At 43.8% G+C, this 18257-nt stretch overlaps 1 protein-coding gene across 1 annotated transcript in view; it reads left to right on the top strand.

Annotated features, from left to right (window-relative positions):
• Positions 1–427: 427 nt before the first annotated feature.
• The window catches only part of Arhgef3 (Rho guanine nucleotide exchange factor 3), a 297984-nt gene continuing 280154 nt past the window's right edge, over positions 428–18257 (top strand). Inside the window, 1 exon segment of the mRNA XM_038350075.1 lies at positions 428–478. The gene's annotated coding sequence lies outside the window, so the exon portion shown is untranslated.

Here is an 18257-nt window from a genome sequence, read left to right as displayed (position 1 = left end):
GGCGTAAGACGCGAGGGTGTCCAGCCACAGTTGCAAGGCTCCGGGTCTAGGTCTGTTCTTAGCTGGCTGCCGGGCCTGCCCTGCGGGGGGTCCCGGGCCCGCCTCTCGCCCACGTGGCCCGCCCGGCCTCCTAGGCTCCGGCCCCGCCCCGCCCCGGGGAGCCGTCCCCAGTCACCGTTGCAGCCCTGTGCTCCAGCCCGGCTGGGCCCAGCCAGCAAGGCGTGGAGGTGAGAGCAGCAGGCACATCCTGTCCCGCGACCCTCCCTTCACCCGCCGTGCCCAAAGGAGTAGGGTGCCACTGCCACCCTGGGGCGCGTTGGGTGGACAGCGCCACCGCTTGTCTCTGCCAGCCTCTGCTCCTGACGGGGATCCTAACTTCGGTCCCCTGATAGCTACGGGGAGAAAGTTCCCGGAGCTACTTCCGGGGGGAAAGAGGCGCCACCTGTCTGGGGCACACCCTTTTGTTGGACTTTTCCAGGTTAGTGTCGCGAGGTCAGTGTCTCTGGCCACTTGGCAGGGGACCCGGGCGCCACCACAGCCAGCCAGGATCCGTACTTACGCGGGAGACCGAGTGTGTTAAACTGAGCAGTGGACCGTCCGGAGATGGGAGGCGCCCGCCCAGGACTTAAGGTGATAAGAATGCCTTGTAGCCAGAAGCTAGGGAGCCTTTTCCGAGGGTGGAAGTGGATGCCGTTTCCTAGGGCTTTGCGTGGTGGAGGGCTGCCCTGGCGGGAAGGTTGCGGGAACGGAGCAGCTCGTTCCTAGAGAACTTGGCTGGCTCGGTTTATTGCCTGGACCAGGCTTGCTTCCAGAACTTGGCAGGGATGTGAGAACTGCCAAACAGCAGTTGTCCGGAATGCACCGGTGGAAACTGGAGGGTTTCTTGCACTACACAGGTGTACACCTTGTTCCCTAGAGTGTGGAAGAGGACTTTGCTGAGCTTGTGTTGGCTATGTCACAATTATGCTGCACATCTGTGCTGCATATTGTCATCAGTAAGAGAAGAGTGAACTAGCATGAGCTTTAAAGGTTTCATAAGGTTATGCGCCCGCCGTACTGATTGGCTCCTGGTGAAGTCTCCCCTTTGGTGGTATTCTTGTTATGGCCGATGATGTCAATGTCATGGTGGGCTCACATCTTCAGATTCCCAGTCAGGTGACTTGCAGGTACACCTAGCTCCACAGTGCTCTATTCAGATTAGAAAACTTGGCTTTTCAAGAATGCTTCCTATAGTTAGCCAGTTTGTGCAAAGCGTATCTAGGGTGTCTGGGAATGTGGGATTAGACATGAATTTTGTCAAGGATATTGCTGGGAAAAGGGTCTTGGGTGCTCTGGAAACTACTGGTGTTTGCTTTGGGAGTCGGAACAGATGAGATTTGACTTGACGTCTGCCGATCATTAGGGCCGGAACCAGCTGACATCCCCTAGTCTCTAAGCGTTGAGTCTATTTGAGGGCTGGGGGTTTGCTCTTGACTCACTTTTAACCACCCTTTCATCTGAGCGGAATAAGTATCCTCTTGCATCATTGGGGTCTTCCTGGACTGCACCTGTTTAGTTTCTTTCTTGAACGTTGCAAACAGGAGTGCTCCAAGCTGCCTGTGTGCCACAGAAGTGGATTCTGAACCACCCGGACCCCTCTCTAAGACAGAACCACATTTTTAGGGAGTGGAGATGATACATGTGTGCTTTATGCATTGGCTCCAAGCACATTTTCTTTTCTTTTTTCTTTTTCTTTTCTTTTTTTGGTTTTTCGAGACAAGGTTTCTCTGCAGCTTTTTTAGAGCCTGTCCTGGAACTAGCTCTTGTAGACCAGGCTGGCCTCGAACTCACAGAGATCCGCCTGCCTCTGCCTCCCGAGTGCTGGGATTAAAGGCGTGCACCACCACCGCCCGGCTCCAAGCACATTTTGATATGGAAGATTCATGTCTGCCTGAACATGAGAAACCCCTGGCAAGGACTCTCTGGGCAAAGATGATGGCAGGGCCTGGGTTAGGGATCATAAGCATTTGAAGACCTGGAGGATGGGGTGTAATTAATGGAAATCTGAGTTTGGGTGTCTAAGCCTCCCAAATGCTGGGATTCCAAGTGTGAGCCACTGATCCCCAGGATGAGAGCCTTTAAAAATCGTGCTAAAATGCTTTGATGGCAGGGAACTTAAAACCTCCTGGCCCAGCTGGTTGTAGTTCAAATAATAAAAACCCAGAGACAGATTTTGGGGTTCAACCTGATGATCAGAGAAGCAAAATAGCAAAGTTACTAGAGAGGATCTTACCTCTAAGAAATATTTAGACTGAAAAAATAGTGAGTTCCTGTCTCATCCTACCTTATATTTCTCTCTAGTGCTGGGATGAAAGGCATGCACCGCCACTGCCTGACCTGTATGGCTGACTAGTGTGGCTGCTTTGTACTGACCTTCAGGCAAGCTTTATTTAATAAAATACAAATGAAATATCACTGCATTCCCCCTTTTTGTCTAAAATAAAAAGGCTATAACTAGTATAAGAAAACTATATACAATAAGTACAATAACTATATATAATATATAAAGCAATAAATACATCAACAATGTCAAGTCCATTTGCATTTGACAAATTCAGAGAAAATACTCCATTATCTACCCTATCTTGGTGAGCCCAAAGTCTTGTACCTAATTTACTTTCTACCATAACTTGCTTATCTAGTAAACAAGGAAAACTGTAACTGTAACTGTCTAGTCTATAATGTTCTCAGAGATCCAATAAGGAAATAATATTACCTGAGTAAGCAGGAAGTGTGAGCAAGCAACTTCCAAAAAAATGTGAGAGGTGACAGAAACAGCTGGATGCCTGGACAGACACCCAAAGTTTCTCTGCAACAGATGGGACATTGGTTTTCGGCCTACAGGCCTAAAATATCTGACAGATTTTTCTATGAAGCAGAGTTTTTGAAGAACTGTATCACCTTATTTGGGCAATGATTGACAGTCACTGTCTTTTGTGTCCTGCTTGTCCCATTAGGACAGCATTACTGTCAGCAGTCAAGGCAAGGGCATTTTCTTCCCAGTGGCTTCCATTTGCCACAAAGAAAGCAAACTCCATGTGGAGTTTCCTCAATGCCCATCATCTTCTCTGAAGTAGATTGGTGCTGCCTGGAGCAGACATGTCTTATTATCATAAAAAAAAAGAGGAAGAGAGAGAGAAAAAAAGGAAAAGGAAAAAAGAACCAATGTTATTAAAACATCTTAAATGCCATATTCTGTAGATCTCTGAAGTGTTTGAAGATGACCTGTCTATTTAAACTATATCTTTGTTTGATGGTGAAAACATACCTAATGTGTCTATAAGTTTGATTGTAATAGGTGATTAACTACTAATCTGCATTTCCTTATTATCCTAAACAGTTGTTAATACTAGCTTTTAAGGACTAGAAATTTGCATTACATTGTTAAATGAGCTATAGAGGTACAATACCTCGAACAAGATTAAAATCATATGTACAGTATGTTTTAACAAAATTAATCTCAAATTTGTATCACTATACAAAAATCCAATCCAGTGTAAAACACTTTTTTTTTGTTTTGTTTTGTTTTGTTTTTTCGAGACAGGGTTTCTCTGCAGCTTTTTTAGAGCCTGTCCTGGAACTAGCTCTTGTAGACCAGGCTGGCCTCGAACTCACAGAGATCCGCCTGCCTCTGCCTCCCGAGTGCTGGGATTAAAGGCGTGCACCACCACTGCCCGGCTGTAAAACACTTAAAACTAGTATTTGTTTTTTAAAAGTAAATTTAATAATATGCCCTTTTACCCTATCAGATCTATATTCCCCTTTTTTTTTCTATTCAGAACAAGAACTTTGAGTCTAATTTCCTTTATTTAGTTTTATTTTCCTGGCCATTACCAATAACAACCCATAAACAACCCACTTAAACAATGACAAATATCCATAATCCATTGAATGACCAAAAACCACACACCCCACCTCTTGGGAATGTGGATGTCATATTCTTAAAATTACTTCCTGCTGTCTGGGGGTGATGGTATCTTTAAGGGATCCTGAAAAGAAAAATTTGGGCTAATTGTTAAGTCCTGGGAGAGGTATCTGTATCATTTGTTGTTCAGTCTCTGTGTAATGGGAAAGTGCAGGGCTTGTCTCAAGTCCTGGCTAGAGCAGTCTGCTAGGTTGGATCATCTCTACTAGCCACCTTGAAATTGTTCTGAGTAGTTTGTAGTTCAAAGCTGATCTTCAGGTGGTGTTTTTCAACTTGTGGTGTTATCATAGTCCTGAAGGAATTGTCCTTGTGGAGCCCCATCCTCCTTATGGAGACTTCAAAAGTCGCTGCTAGGTGTGCTCATGGTTCACTGCAGAAAACTGATAGAGACTCAAACCTGAAATCATGTACAGGAAGGTAGGTGAAACCTTTTTCTAGAATTAGTACTCTATATGACCATTAATATGACAAAAAGTTTAATATATATATTTATCTTATAAATCTTTCTCCTTTTTTTGTTTTTCGAGACAGGGTTTCTCTGCAGCTTTTTTAGAGCCTGTCCTGGAACTAGCTCTTATAGACCAGGCTGGCCTCTAACTCACAGAGATCCGCCTGCCTCTGCGTCCCGAGTGCTGGGATTAAAGGTGTGCGCCACCACCGCCCGGCTTATCTTATAAATCTTATACCTTAAAAAAGCTGTTAAAGAGTCAATATAAAACCAAAGGATTATGAGATTAGTAGCAATAAAATAATCCTTAAATATTTGTTTTTTTTTTCTGTCCCATATCAGGTGACTCTTCTGATAAGAGACAGAGATTTTGGATTTCACTTAATAAGCATCCTTGGGTTTAGAGAAGGAGAGAGCCACACTCCAACTCCAAAACCTGCTTTAATCTTTAATTGAACTGGGACTACAAAAAGGACCATTTGCATTATATGTCTGTAGAGAATAGCAGAAACAAACATTTGGGGAAGATTTATGAAATTTTATCCTGTTGGAGATGTGATATACCAATAGACCAATTTACTCTTGTTCTTTAGACATTTTTTTCTGGGTGATTTGCCCTTTTTCTTCAGATGTATCATTTGTTCGGTGGTCTTCAGATTCTTTAGCTCGATGCCTTTATTCTCCTAAAAAGACAGAAACAAAACCCTTCCCCACCCCTAATTTTGGGGAGATTCTCTTTGGGCAAGTTATAGCTGATCAAATAAAAAGCATCTGTTAGTTTTATAGATTAGTTTAAACGGCCATGGTGCTTAATGAACTATCATCTCTTCTTATTAAGAGGTGTTTCTTGTTCAAATCGAACTTTTATCAACTTTCATGGTATCCATAGCTTTTCTTCTCCTGTGGAAACAAAAGCCAAACCCCTTCCCCAAGGTAACACATGTCCTGGTTTCCATTCTGTGGTCAGTACATCTTCAAAGTACATTGGCTGATTTAATTATGTAGTTTTTCTACTATCCAGTGTCTCTCCACAGCTGTTCCTTCCTCATTAGCATTTAGAAAATTCAAAGTTAATAAAGCATTATGCAATCTATTTCTGGGGGTATTTATCACCCCTTTCTGTTTATTTAACATATCCTTTAGAGTTTGATTTGATTTTTCTATAACTGCCTGCCCTGTAGGTTTGTGTGGAATAACTGTAATATGTTTTATCTTATAATAAGCAAAAAAAAAAAAAACCCCAAAAAACAAAAACCCAAGAAACCTGTTTTATTTTCTTAGAGTTATATGCTGGAGTATTATCTGCCTTTATTTGTACAGGTATACCCATGATGGCCATAACTTTTAGCAAATGTATGATTACTGAATCAGCCATTTCTGAACTCAAAGCAGTTGCCCATTGAAAACCTGAATAGATATTAATGCTGTGGTGTACATATTTTAGTTTTCCAAGTTCTACAAAATGGAACAATCCAGTTGCCAGAAATATATGTTAATTTATGGTTTGTTTCTAAGTTTGGGTGTATATCAATGAGTATTCCATTGCTATAATATATTATGTTTCCACAAATTTATTGGTATGTTAGCCACAATGGTTTTAATATTCCTCTCTGTCCTTCTGACCCTATACATTTAATCCATCTCACGCTCTGCTTTACCTGAGATAATGTTCCAGTCCCTCAAAACTGAACATTTATATCCTGAAGAGGCCAATTTGGATGCCAAGATTCTGATGAAATTATTGTTACATCTGCACCTGTTTCTATCAGACCTTCAATGATAATGTTATTTATTCATATTTTCAATGTTGGTCTTTGTTCATTTATAGAAGTTTGTCAAAACACTCGCTTTATGGTTTCTCCTGAATTTTTTATTCTATCTTTACAGATGTTCTGTTATCCACAGTAGTGTGGTTTCTCACTATAGGCATTAGGTTCTTTAATTGCTCTGGGAAGGAGCTTCCTCTGTGATGGCAGGAAACAACTGAACTGGATTTGGCTTAGGAACCTGTGAGAGGCCTGTTGTGGAGTTTTCCGGTGGCACAGGATTACCTTGAATATTCCTTGTTGACCTACACTCATTAGTCAATGCCTGCCTTTGCCACACCTTCCGCATAATCCAGAAGGGAGGGGCATTCTGAATGGATTATTCTTAGAAAAAACTTTGTTTCTAGGAATGCCTTTTCTGCAATTATTTTTACAGTGAGCCTGTTTGCCATACTTAGAACATTTGACATTTCAACTTTTCCTCAATATTCTGGAAATCATCTCTTCTATCCATGTATCATCATGATCATGAGATCATATTAATTCCTCACTATTTTTATAATGCAATGCTAAAATTGGCTCTCCATTAAACTCCTCTGTCTGGATTTGAACATCTCTGTGATCTGTTTTATTAGGTTTTCTAGGGTCTGTATGTTAGCACTCAAATTATGCAACTTTTTTAGTGATAAGATAAAATGATAAATCTGATAATATTTACAGTTGACATTACAAAATCCCATTTAATTAGTTATCCTCTCATTTAATGGTTCCATTTTCAAACTGACTAGCATACTATCATAAAGAGACCCAAGTCCCTCCATTGTAATGGCTTTCCCCTTTTTTAATGTGGGAAAAAAAAACCTCTCTCTTTTAACTAATTCTTCCCTTTAAAATTCCCAATTGTCTTACCAAATCTACTGCCAATGTTGATGTGAGGCTGATTGCTGTTGTGAAGAACAGTAAACTCCTGCCTGGATCTTGGCAGCAGTCCAAGAAGGGGGTTGAGGGAGAGCCTGCAACTCATGGTGCAGAGGGAGAGGGAGAGGAGGAGGAAGAGGAGAGAGAGAGAGAGAGAGAGAGAGAGAGAGAGAGAGAGGAGAGAGAGAGAGAGCGAGAGCTGTTCAAAAACACAGGGTTCAAAAAAAGCACATGTGGTGGTGGGGGGTGCCTGAAGGCAGACCAGCCAGTCTAGGACTGGTGAGTCCTGTGGCGATTGGAGCCCAGGGGCTTCTGGAGATTGGGTGGCAGCTGGAGACTGTTACAGAGAGGCTACAACAGGAAAATCCCAAACTCCCTCAGAGGCTTGGAGAAAAAGAAAAGAAAGCCTATCAGGGTGGGGTTGGAGCCCCCCCCCCCATGCAGCTCTGACCTGTGCTGGGGGCTAAAAAAGCACAGGCAAAACAGCTTTTTTTGTGAATTCATACCTCAAATATTGGTTGCCAAATGCAGCAGAAATAATAAAAACCCATAGACAGATATTGGGGTTCTGTTTGGGTTTCTGAACATCAGAAAAGCAAACCAGCCAAGCCACTAGAGAGCTCTTACCTCCTTCAGACTGAAAGAGAGTGAGTTCCTGTCTCATCCTGCCTTATATTCCTCTCTAGTGCTGGGATCAAAGGCCTGCACCACCACTGCCCATCCTCCATGACTGACTAGTGTGGCTGCTGGGATTAAAGGTGTGTGCCACCACTGCCTAGCCTGTATGGCTGACTAGTGTGGCTAGCTTTGCTCTGATTGTCAGGCAAGCTTTATGTATTAAAACACAGATGAAACACCATTTTAGCTGGTTCCATTGACAGAAAGTTGTATGGACAAAGGATCAGAGTCCCATGCCCTCTGAGGAGGACAGGTGTGGGCTCCAGACTTAACGCTGCTCTTGTCCTTCCTGTCTGTTTTACTTCCTGATTGTCCTTCCATCCCCGAGGTCCCTGTGCCCTAACCAGAACTCAAGATGCCACTGACACCCTGTGAGAAGAGGGGAAGCAAACAAGGAGGTTCTCAGGAGAGAGGCGTGAGGATCAGGAGTTCAAGGCAAGCCTGTCTCCAGAAACCAGGATGGGCAGTGTGAAGGGGCCAGGGAAAACACACACAGACACACACAGATACACACACACAGACACGGACACACACACACACACACACACACACACACACAAGCAAAGGTCATTGCCATAATTTAGAAGCCCTCAAGACCAAATTCTGTATCACTCAGACCCCTGATACTGCGTGGGATGTGGGAAGTAGGGACTTTGGCCTTTTGTTTTCTGTATTTGCGTTTCTGTTCTTTTACTAATCTTTTCTGAATTATTCTTTAATCACTTTTTTCATTGTGGTCTTTATTGTACTTATTGAAAATCAACTTTGGACCCATTTTCTTAAGGTTTTTCTGCAAGTATTCTCTGACTTGTATCACCTGGTATCTGTAATCAGAGAGAAGGGAAATGATGTAGCTGTGTGATTCTGACTCACCAAGGTTTCTTCTTGGAAGACAGCCCCCCCCACACACTACACACACATCACACACCACATACACACCTCACACACCACACACACCACACATATACACACACCACACACATACACACATCACACACCACACACATATACACACACCACACACACCACACATATACACACACCACACACACCACACACACATACACACATACCACACATACCATACACACTACCATACACCACACTAGACACACACCCCCCGCCCCCTCCCCCACATACCACACAGAGGACTGGGAAGTAGTATTTTAATTGTTTTGTTTTGAAACAGAGTCTTGATGCAAAGCCAGGCTCACCCTGAATTATCCCTCCGCCTGGTTCGGCCTCCTGAGTGCAGGGATTAAAAGTTATGTGCCACTAAGCCTTGCCAAAGATTGTTCTTGTGTTTGCTTTATCTGAGACCGGGCTTCACTCTGTAGCATAGGGTAACCTGGAACTCACTGGGAGCCCAGGCTTGCCTTGACTTTGTGGTAATTCTCTCAGCGATCATCCCAAATTCTAGGGTTGTAAGCAAGCGTAAACTGTCATGGTTGTTCTTGCATTTACATAGGGGCTTGAACTGTGTAGCTCAGTGGAACGGCATTTTCCTAGCATGTGTGAAGTTCCAGGTTTAATTCCCAGCACCCACACAGAAAAAGATGCCTTTGGAGGGGATTCTGTGCTAGACCCTGTTTTGATGCTGAGTTCCCATTGTCCAGTGTATGGGCAGTGTTCTTCCCCCTGGAGTTGGCTGCCTGGTGGCCGAGACAAGCAGTAGACAGCTAGATGTAGAGATGACCAAAGAGCGATGGTGACCGGGGAAGGGAGGGATCCCCAAGTGGTGGCATGGAGGCACAGCTTGTTTTGGTCTCTCTGAGAAGGTGTGTTTGAGTAGAAGGCTACCTGTGTGGGCCTGTGGGTATATGGGCAAAGGCAATGCTTATGATACCCAAGGATGGCCTTTCCTTTTTTGTTTTGTAATTTTTTTCCTTTTTCTAGACAGGGTTTCTCTGTGTAGCCCTGGCTATTCTGGAACTCAGTGTGTAGACCAGGTTGGCCTTGAACTCACAGAGATCCACCTGCCTGCCTCTGCCTCCTGAGTGCTGGAATTAAAGGAGTGCACCACCACCTGGCTCCTCCCTTTGTTTTTAAAGGCAGGGTCTTAAGTAGCCCAAGTTGGCCTCCAACTCCCTATGTAGCTGAATGTGACCTTACACTTCTGCGCTGATTCTGTTGCTTTTGCCTTCTAAACGGTGGGGTTGCGGGTGCGAGCGGTTTCACCTAGTTTATATGGTGCTGGAGACTGAACACAGGGCTTTGGCATGCTAGGCAAGCACTCTGCTAACTGAGCCACATTGTCAGCCAGCCTGTCATCTTGAGCACAGGGCCAGTCTGGCTGACTTGAGAAGGGGAAGGGAATGAGAGGCAGTGTGGGAAGATGCTCTTCCCTGGTCCAAGCCAAAGGTAAACTATGATGTTGTGTGGGAAGGCTGGTGCCTTCTTTTACTACAGGCTGTCAGCTCTGCAGCCGTGCAGAGAATTGGAAGGCAGAGGAATCTTCCCAGATGATTTATTCGAGAGGCAGTGATGTCAGAGGAGAAGCTGGTTCCTGCAGATCTCACTTCAGTGCACAGCCCACTGCTTCTGGGTTGAATAAGCTGGCCTGGTGCAGTGGCAGCACACAGTGAAGTGTCATGGGATGTGGGGGACGCCTGGACCTCTGGGCAGTCATAGAACACGAGGCTGGAGGAGTCAGTGCCTTCATTTTCTGGGTGTCTCCCGACTTCTCAAAGGTACACTCACAAGTTGAGGCAGAAGTAGGTGTGCAGTCAAAACCAGCATGCCTCAGAAAGATAGACTGTCGCCCTTTGGATGTCAGTGTGGCGATTTCTCAGAAAATTAGGAAACAACCTTCCTCAAGACCCAGTAATACCACTTTTGGGTACATATCCAAAGGATGCTCAATCATGCCAAAAGGATATGTGCTCAACTATGTTCCCAACAACATTGTTTGTAATAGCCAGAACCTGGACACAACCTAAATGCCCCTTGACCGAAGAATGGATAAGGAAAATGTACATTTACACAATGGAGTATACACAGCAGAAAAAAATGACATCTTGAATTTTGCAGGCAAATGGATGGAGCTAGAAAACATCATTTTGAGTGAGGTAACCCAGACACAGAAAAACAATTATCACATGTACTCACTCATAAGTAGTTTATAAACATAAAACAAAGAAAGCCAGCCTACAAACCACAATCCCAGAGAACCTAGACAACAATGAGGACCCTAAGAGAGACATACATGGATCTAATCTACATGGGAAGTAGAAAAAGACAAGATCTTCTGAGTAAATTGAGAACATGGGGAACATGAGAGAGGGTTGAAGGGGAGGGGAGAGATAGGGAGGGGAGCAGAGAAAAATGCAGAGCTCAATCAAAGTCAATTAAAAAAAAAGAAAGGAAAGAAGACACTTTCTCACAGCATTGGAGGGCTGAGGAGGTCACAGCCTCAGTCACGCGTTCTTAACGCCTGGCTGCCTCCGTGGGCTCCATGGGCTTCAGCTGGCTGTCACCCACTGTCACCCTCAGATCACCCTAGGGAGAGCCCTGCTGATGTGGCCGAGACCTCAGAGGCAGGCTCCTCCTCGCTGCTGTCCCTGCTGTCCCCGCTCCTTGTCGTTGCTTCCAGAATGTCCACAGTGCCCCACCCCATGACTGTCTCCTCTCCTGTTTATTTTTCATAGAAAAAAAAAGGTCTTTAGCACAAGCAGTTCTGACCATATTCTTGTTGTGTACACCTAAAGTTGTAGAGTAGAGCCCGGTATGGTCCTGCTTGCCTGTAATCTCAACACACTCAGGAGGTGGAGGGAGGGGAATCAGGAGCTTCAGTTGAGCTTGAATTGGAAGTCATTGTGAATTACATAAAACCCTGTAACAAGCATAACATTGCAGAATAAAATGTGAATGTCCTTTTTCCAACCAGGTTGCTTCTAACGAAATGTGTGTGTATGTTTATATGCAGGTGTATGTACCTGTGAACATCATTTTGTGTGTGTGTGTGTGTGTGTGTGTGTGTGTGTGTGTGTATGAGACTATGTGTTTTGTTGTATGTGTGTGGAGAGCAAAGGACAACTTGTGGGATGGATTCTCTCCTTCTACCTTGTGGGCGCTGGAGGTTGAACTCAGGTCGTCAGGCGTGGTAGCAGGTGCCTTTACCTGCTGAGCCATCTTTAAAAGCTACCATGTTAGGATCATTCATAGGCGATAGCTTTTAAAGATGGCTTAGCCTGTTTTCAGCTTGTTACTCCAAGCCTGCTATGAGTTCTTTAGGGTTAGCTTGTTGGTGTCTGTAAAAAGGCGGCTGAGTATTTTTTTAAAATTATTTTTATTTGTGTGTATGTGTTGATGTTTCTGTGTTATCTATGCCACATGTGTGTGGGTGTTTCAAAGAGGCCAGGAGAGGGCCTTAGTCCCCCGGAGCTAGAGTTATGGGTTGTTGGGAGGTGCGTGATGTGGATGCTGGGAACCACACTGGGGTCCTCTGCAATAGGAGCAAAGCACTCTTGAACTGCTGAGCCATCTCTAGCCCACAGCTGAGACTTTGGTAGTTCTGTGGACAGTGAGGGTAGCTTGGGGAAGTGTTGTCAGTTACCGTCTGGCTTGAAACCGAAATGCTTTGCCCTGGGGGCGTCACTCACTCAGGTCCTCCCTCGCTACTCTGAGGAAGAAACACTGAGGGGGGCCTTTCAGGCTGTGCTGACACAAATCCAGGGATCTTTATTGCCTCTTCCTTGTTGAAAAGAGTGACCCAGTGTGATCAGTGCCAAGTCCAAGGCTGCAGACCTTGGATAAGATGTTTCAGTTTTGAACTGGTGAGACGGGAGGTCTCCAGCAGCCTTGGCTTCTTATGCCAGGGGTGGGGAGTGGAGGGACCTGGTAGCCTTATGTCACCCCTCATTTCAGCCTGGAGAAGGGTAGCCCCACTGAGACCAGCTGGGAGTGAGGGTTGGACTCACCTTATCAGTGTGTAGGTAGGATTTCCCTGGGGAAAGCAGCTTTTGTATCATAATTTGAAGAGCAAAATAACACTAATAAAAGAATAATGTCCTATAGCGAACATTTAGTTGATGCTTCTGCATGTACTTATGTGTTCCAGATGTATCCTGACACAGATCAGATTTTATTCTTACGGGATTAAAAAAATAAATGACTGCATTCCTTATTGGGAAGAAACCCCAGTCCCCTTTTTTGGGAAACTTTGTTTTCCAAATTTAAGTAACAACTTGGAAAGTGCCACAGAAACTGAACTTACGCCCCCATCTGCAGTGAGGTGCTGCTGTTTTAAACAAAAGCATCGCTGTGTGCTCCGTGTGGTGAAGTTTTTATTTTTTTTTTTTTATCATTGTTTTCAAAGGGGCAATTAAAGCACACTAACCAAGGCAGAGATTTTCATTTGTTTCTGGAGGGCAATAGTTAGGTGAGATAGAAACGTTTTGAAATCTTCAGAAATCTCAGCTCTTTTGGTTTAGCAGATTCCCTTCCTGAAACCGTTACAACAGACGGTTCATAGAGATTTTTATTTCCACCCTTGAGTGAGGGAGGGGGCTGAGTGTACATGGAAACTTAGGGGAAAAACACAATGATACAATCTACCCCCAAAACAAGGAAGCATGTCACGGAACTGAGGTTTGGCACCTTAACTCTTGCCCAGTCTAGAAGGTTCAGCTAAGTGACCTCGGGTAACCTCTTTCTATGACACATCTCCCGAGGGATAGGGAGGACAGTTTCTTTCCAGCATGACTTGAATTTTTACAAAAGTCCTTTGCAGCCTTGCAAACGCTAGTGGTTTTTTTTCTCAACAAGTGGCTATGCTCTGGGCCAGCATTATGAATCAGAAGATATTTAGATGACCACCCAAGTTCTTTCGAGCTGAGAGAGCTGGCAGGTGAGTGGAAGGACAGGCCTGGTTCTGCACTATTGGTGCAAATGTCAGTGGAACGAATACATGTCGATTCAGAAAGCTAGCTCATTGTCTTTTAGAATCAGATGGCAATGCTGTTGCTACCGTATTTTATTAAACATTTATTAGGGGGCGGGGTGGTATAGCTTTCCACATGCTTTTTACTGCGGCCCGTCATCGACCCAGACTGTAATCTCTTTGCTTATGTGTGCATCCACACGTCTGCCTAACGCAGATCGGTGGGCAGTACTTACGTTCTGTAGTCGCATCTGATAGTTCTTTTCTGTACTGTGTGTTGCCACTTTTTTGCTGTTGTTACTGTTAAATTGTGGTTGTTGATTCCACTGAATTTATTTCACAAATGAATCAAAATGTACTCTTGGAAAACTGCCATGCTAGGCAATTTGTTGTTATGGGTATTTTTATTTAATCCTCATGCCAATTGCTTGGAGCATGCATTTTTATTCCTGTTCTATAGGTGGGAAAACTGAGGCATGGAGGGAGAACAAGTCCAGGATTGTACTGCCAGAGAGAGGAGGAGCTAGGATTTTTGTTTCCATTTTTAGCTTTTTGAGACAATGTTTTTTTTTTTTTTTTTTTTTGAGACAGGGTTTCTCTGTGACTTTTGGAGCCTATCCTGGAACTAGCTCTTGTAGACCAGGCTGGCCTCGAACTCAGAGATCTGCTTGCCTCTGCCTCCCAAGTGCTGGGATTAAAGGCGTGCGCCACCACCGCCGGGCGAGACAATGTTTTACTCAGCCTTGCAACTGTTGAGGTTGGAAGTGTGTATTCCAACACTTGCTGCTGAACTTGGATTTGAACCCAGAAAGTTGGAGTCCTATTAGAAGATCCTGGCCGGGGGGTGCAGGGGTCCTTAGCAACAGAATCAGGAAAACAAGAAAGCTCGTGGTCTGAATCCGTGTCTTCTACCTACCTTCCACCTGATTGATGAACTGTGGTGTGCTGGAGAGAACTAGCCCCACATTGCTAGGGAATGACTATCACTCTTCCGTCTAAGACTGCATGCAAACTGAACAAAATGTGCACAGATGTTTTTATGGGTTGCCATATTTTATGTTTTTGTTTGTTTTAGCTTCTTCATCAGATGGTTTGACATTTCATGCAAATTCTGGTCCTCAGCAATGGTCCTGATAGAAATCACATGTTTATGTATCTAGTGAGAGAAGAACCAGTTGGGCATCTGTGGAGACCCCATGAGTATGACATTTGCAGGGTGGCCAGCAGCCTGGGGACCCAGGGAAGAGCTGAAGTCACAGTCCAGCAGGGTTCCCTCTTTGGGTCAGGCTAGTTTCTGTTGAGGGTTTTAACTGGTTGAATGAGGTCCTCCCATACTTTGAAGACTAAGTCTGCTGTATAATTAACCTCTGGTTTACAGAAGCACGATCACTTGGTTTGGATAACTGATACTTAAAACCACCTCAGAAGTAAGATACGACTTGAAGTTTTTCAGAAAAGACACAAGGCTGTCAGTAGAAACAGGAGTGTGATAGTTACAGATAAGAGAACACCCATCTGAGATGCACCCGTTCCCCATGATTGGTTGTAAACCCCATTCCCTTTTTGGCATCTCCTGTAGTCCAGACTGGCCTTGAACTTGCTCTGTAGCTGAGGATGACCTTGATCACATCACCATATTCTGAGTGCAGGAATCACAGGCAGCGAAGACCACAACCTGCTCCCTAGCCCCTCACACTGCTTAAAGACACTTTATAAAACACGTCATTGTGTTCCGTCAAGGGCAGACCATATCTATGACCATGCTCCTGTGAGATTATAGTGAGACTGGACAAACCCCGTCCTACCTTGTCTCTGCAAAGTTTGCAGTTGCCTTTTTGCGTCTTGCTGGTCCAGTTTGAACAATATCTGTCAGCAGTTGAGGCAAGGGCAGTTTCTTTGCCTATATGGCTAGCTTTTGCCATAAAGAAAACAAACTCCATATGGAGTTTCTTTGATGCCCATCATCTTCTCTAAAGTAGATTGGTGCTGCCAGGAGCAGATGTGTTTCACTACCATGAAAAGCCTTAGGTTATTAAACATATTAAATTCCATATTCTGTAGGTGTTTGAAGACCATCTGTCTAACTATATATATCTGTTTATGACCTTGAAAACGTATCTAACGTAATTATAAGTTTGACTATTATAGATAACTATTAATCTATATTTTTTAATTATACATTTTAAATGAGTTGCATAAGCACAATACCCCAAACAAGTGTAGAAACATGCGTGCAGTATAACAAAATTTATTTTAAATTAGTATCAGTATATAAAAATCCATACCAATGTAAAATATTTAAGAATAGTCGTTGCTTTTTTGGTTTAAAAGTAGATTCAGTAATCTATACCCTTTTGTCCTATCATTTCTATATCCCCTCCTTTTTCTTTTCAGAAGGAGATCCTTGAATCTAATCTCTTTTATTTAGCTTTTTTCCCTGACTATTATCAATAACAACTTGCAACCAGCCCCCCCTTAAATGATAATAAGCATCCATAACCAGTATTTTGGGAATATGGACACTGTATTCTCTAGACTGCTTCCTGTTTCCTGGGGGCGCTGGTGATCTTTTAGGGAACCTTCAGAAAATCAGGATAATGGTTAGGTCTCGGCTGGAGTATTTTGAGGCTGGATCATCTCAGTCAGCAGTCTTTTTTTTTTTTTTTTTTTTTTGGTTTTTCGAGACAGGGTTTCTCTGTGGCTTTTGGTGCCTGTCCTGGAACTAGCTCTTGTAGACCAGGCTGGCCTCGAACTCACAGAGATCCGCCTGCCTCTGCCTTCCGAGTGCTGGGATTAAAGGCATGCGCCACCACCGCCCGGCTCAGTCAGCAGTCTTGAAGGTGCTTTGGATGCTGAATCACCCGGACCATCCATTTCCATCAGTGACTGGTTCCCCTGCTCTGAAAATACGTAAGCTTTTCAAGGCAATGTATATATATCTGCATTAATGTAAGCACAGACTGTGCCTTGTACACAGACATGAATTTTTTGATATGTATTGAGCTGGTAAAATATACATCACCTGTCTTGTAGTTTTTCTGGGCTTATTTTTTTATGTCTATAGTCAGGATTTCAGGGGTCTTCCTCAATCTTTAGTCCAGAATGAATTCATAGCCTCTCATTTCCTGTGGAAAGAAACACATAACCTCTCCCCCAAAGCAATACAACTTTTGGCTTAAAATTTGAAGTCAAGATATTTTAAAAATATACAGGTTGGTTGAATCTAGCAGTTTTCATAATTCAGTGTCTCTTAATAGTCAAAAAATTCAAAGACAGCACAATATCATACAGAATCTAGAGTCTCTGTATATTTCTCATCTTTATGTGGCTTTTTCTTTCATATTACTTTACTCGCTTTTTTAAAGACTTTATTATTTTAAAACTATATACTCTTTCTTTTATCTTTTCCAAGCCTATGCATATTTTAAAACACATTGTAAACTATTTTTTTGGTCTTAATCTGTCTTTACTGTATATCTGTATCTTTTTCTGACCTCATGAGTCTTTAAACTGCTAAGCAACATGGCTAGGACCAAAGCGGTGGCTCCACCCTATTCCTTGGTGATGGAGGAGAGTTATCTGTCTATGTTTCTTTCATTGGTTAATTAATAAAGAAAACTGCCTTGGCCCTTTAAGAGACAGAAAATTAGGTAGGTGGAGTAGACAGAACAGAATTGTGGGAACAAGGAAGTAGAGGTTGGGGAGACGCTTCAGGCAGTCGCCATAGGAGTCTCCATGCTTCTCCTCTCCGAGATGGACGCAGGTTAAGATCTCTCCTGGTAAGCCACACCTCGTGGTGCTACACAGATACTAAATATGGGTTAAAGGAAGATGTGAGAATTAACCAATAAGAGGCTACAGATAATGGGCCAGGCAGTGTTTTAAAAGAATACAGTTTCCGTGTAATTATTTCGGGTGTAAAGCCAGCCGGCGGCCGGGTGGCAGGACGCAGCCCCCCGCCGCTTCACACTATACCTTGGTTCCCTGAGAGTCTAGCTTCCTGGTGGAAGTACTGGAGGGAGCCACGTTTATCAACCCAACTAGGGAGTTTTTGGCCCACATTGCCACTGAGTAGTGCGCCATCTGCTGCTCATAAACTCCATTTAAGGGCTGGAGAGATGGCTCAGAGGTTAAGGACGCTGACTGTTCTTCCAGAGGTCCTGAGTTCAATTCCCAGCAACCATATGGTGGCTAGCAACCATCTATGATGAGATCTGTTGCCCTCTTCTGGCATGCAGTCATACATGGAGGCAGCACGCTGTATTGTATACATAATAAATAAAATCTTTAAAAAAAAACTCCATTTAAGTGTTTGGTAGCAGGGCCTCTTAAAGAGTTGTATGGTTTTTGCCTCAGTTAGGAACCCACCTCTTAAAAAAGCTGTGCCACTGCTTGGCGCTAGCAAACAGAACCTACCCAAGAAAAAGCGTTTACCAAGAAGCTGGGTTTGACTCCATTTTTGTTTGTTTACAGTCCCTTTTTAAGCCTTTTCAGGACTTATGTATAAGGATGTATGAAGCCCTGGACATTGGGTTCTGTTGGTAGGTGGAATTTTCCTGTCCTGACTGCCTGCTCCCAAAGTACTGACTTGGAGACTTAATA

This window comes from Arvicola amphibius, chromosome 12 (assembly GCF_903992535.2).
Source record: "Arvicola amphibius chromosome 12, mArvAmp1.2, whole genome shotgun sequence".
In the NCBI taxonomy this organism is placed as follows: domain Eukaryota; kingdom Metazoa; phylum Chordata; class Mammalia; order Rodentia; family Cricetidae; genus Arvicola; species Arvicola amphibius.
The sequence above is the reverse complement of the archived record's forward strand: the minus strand, read 5'-3'. Positions and strand labels throughout refer to the sequence as shown.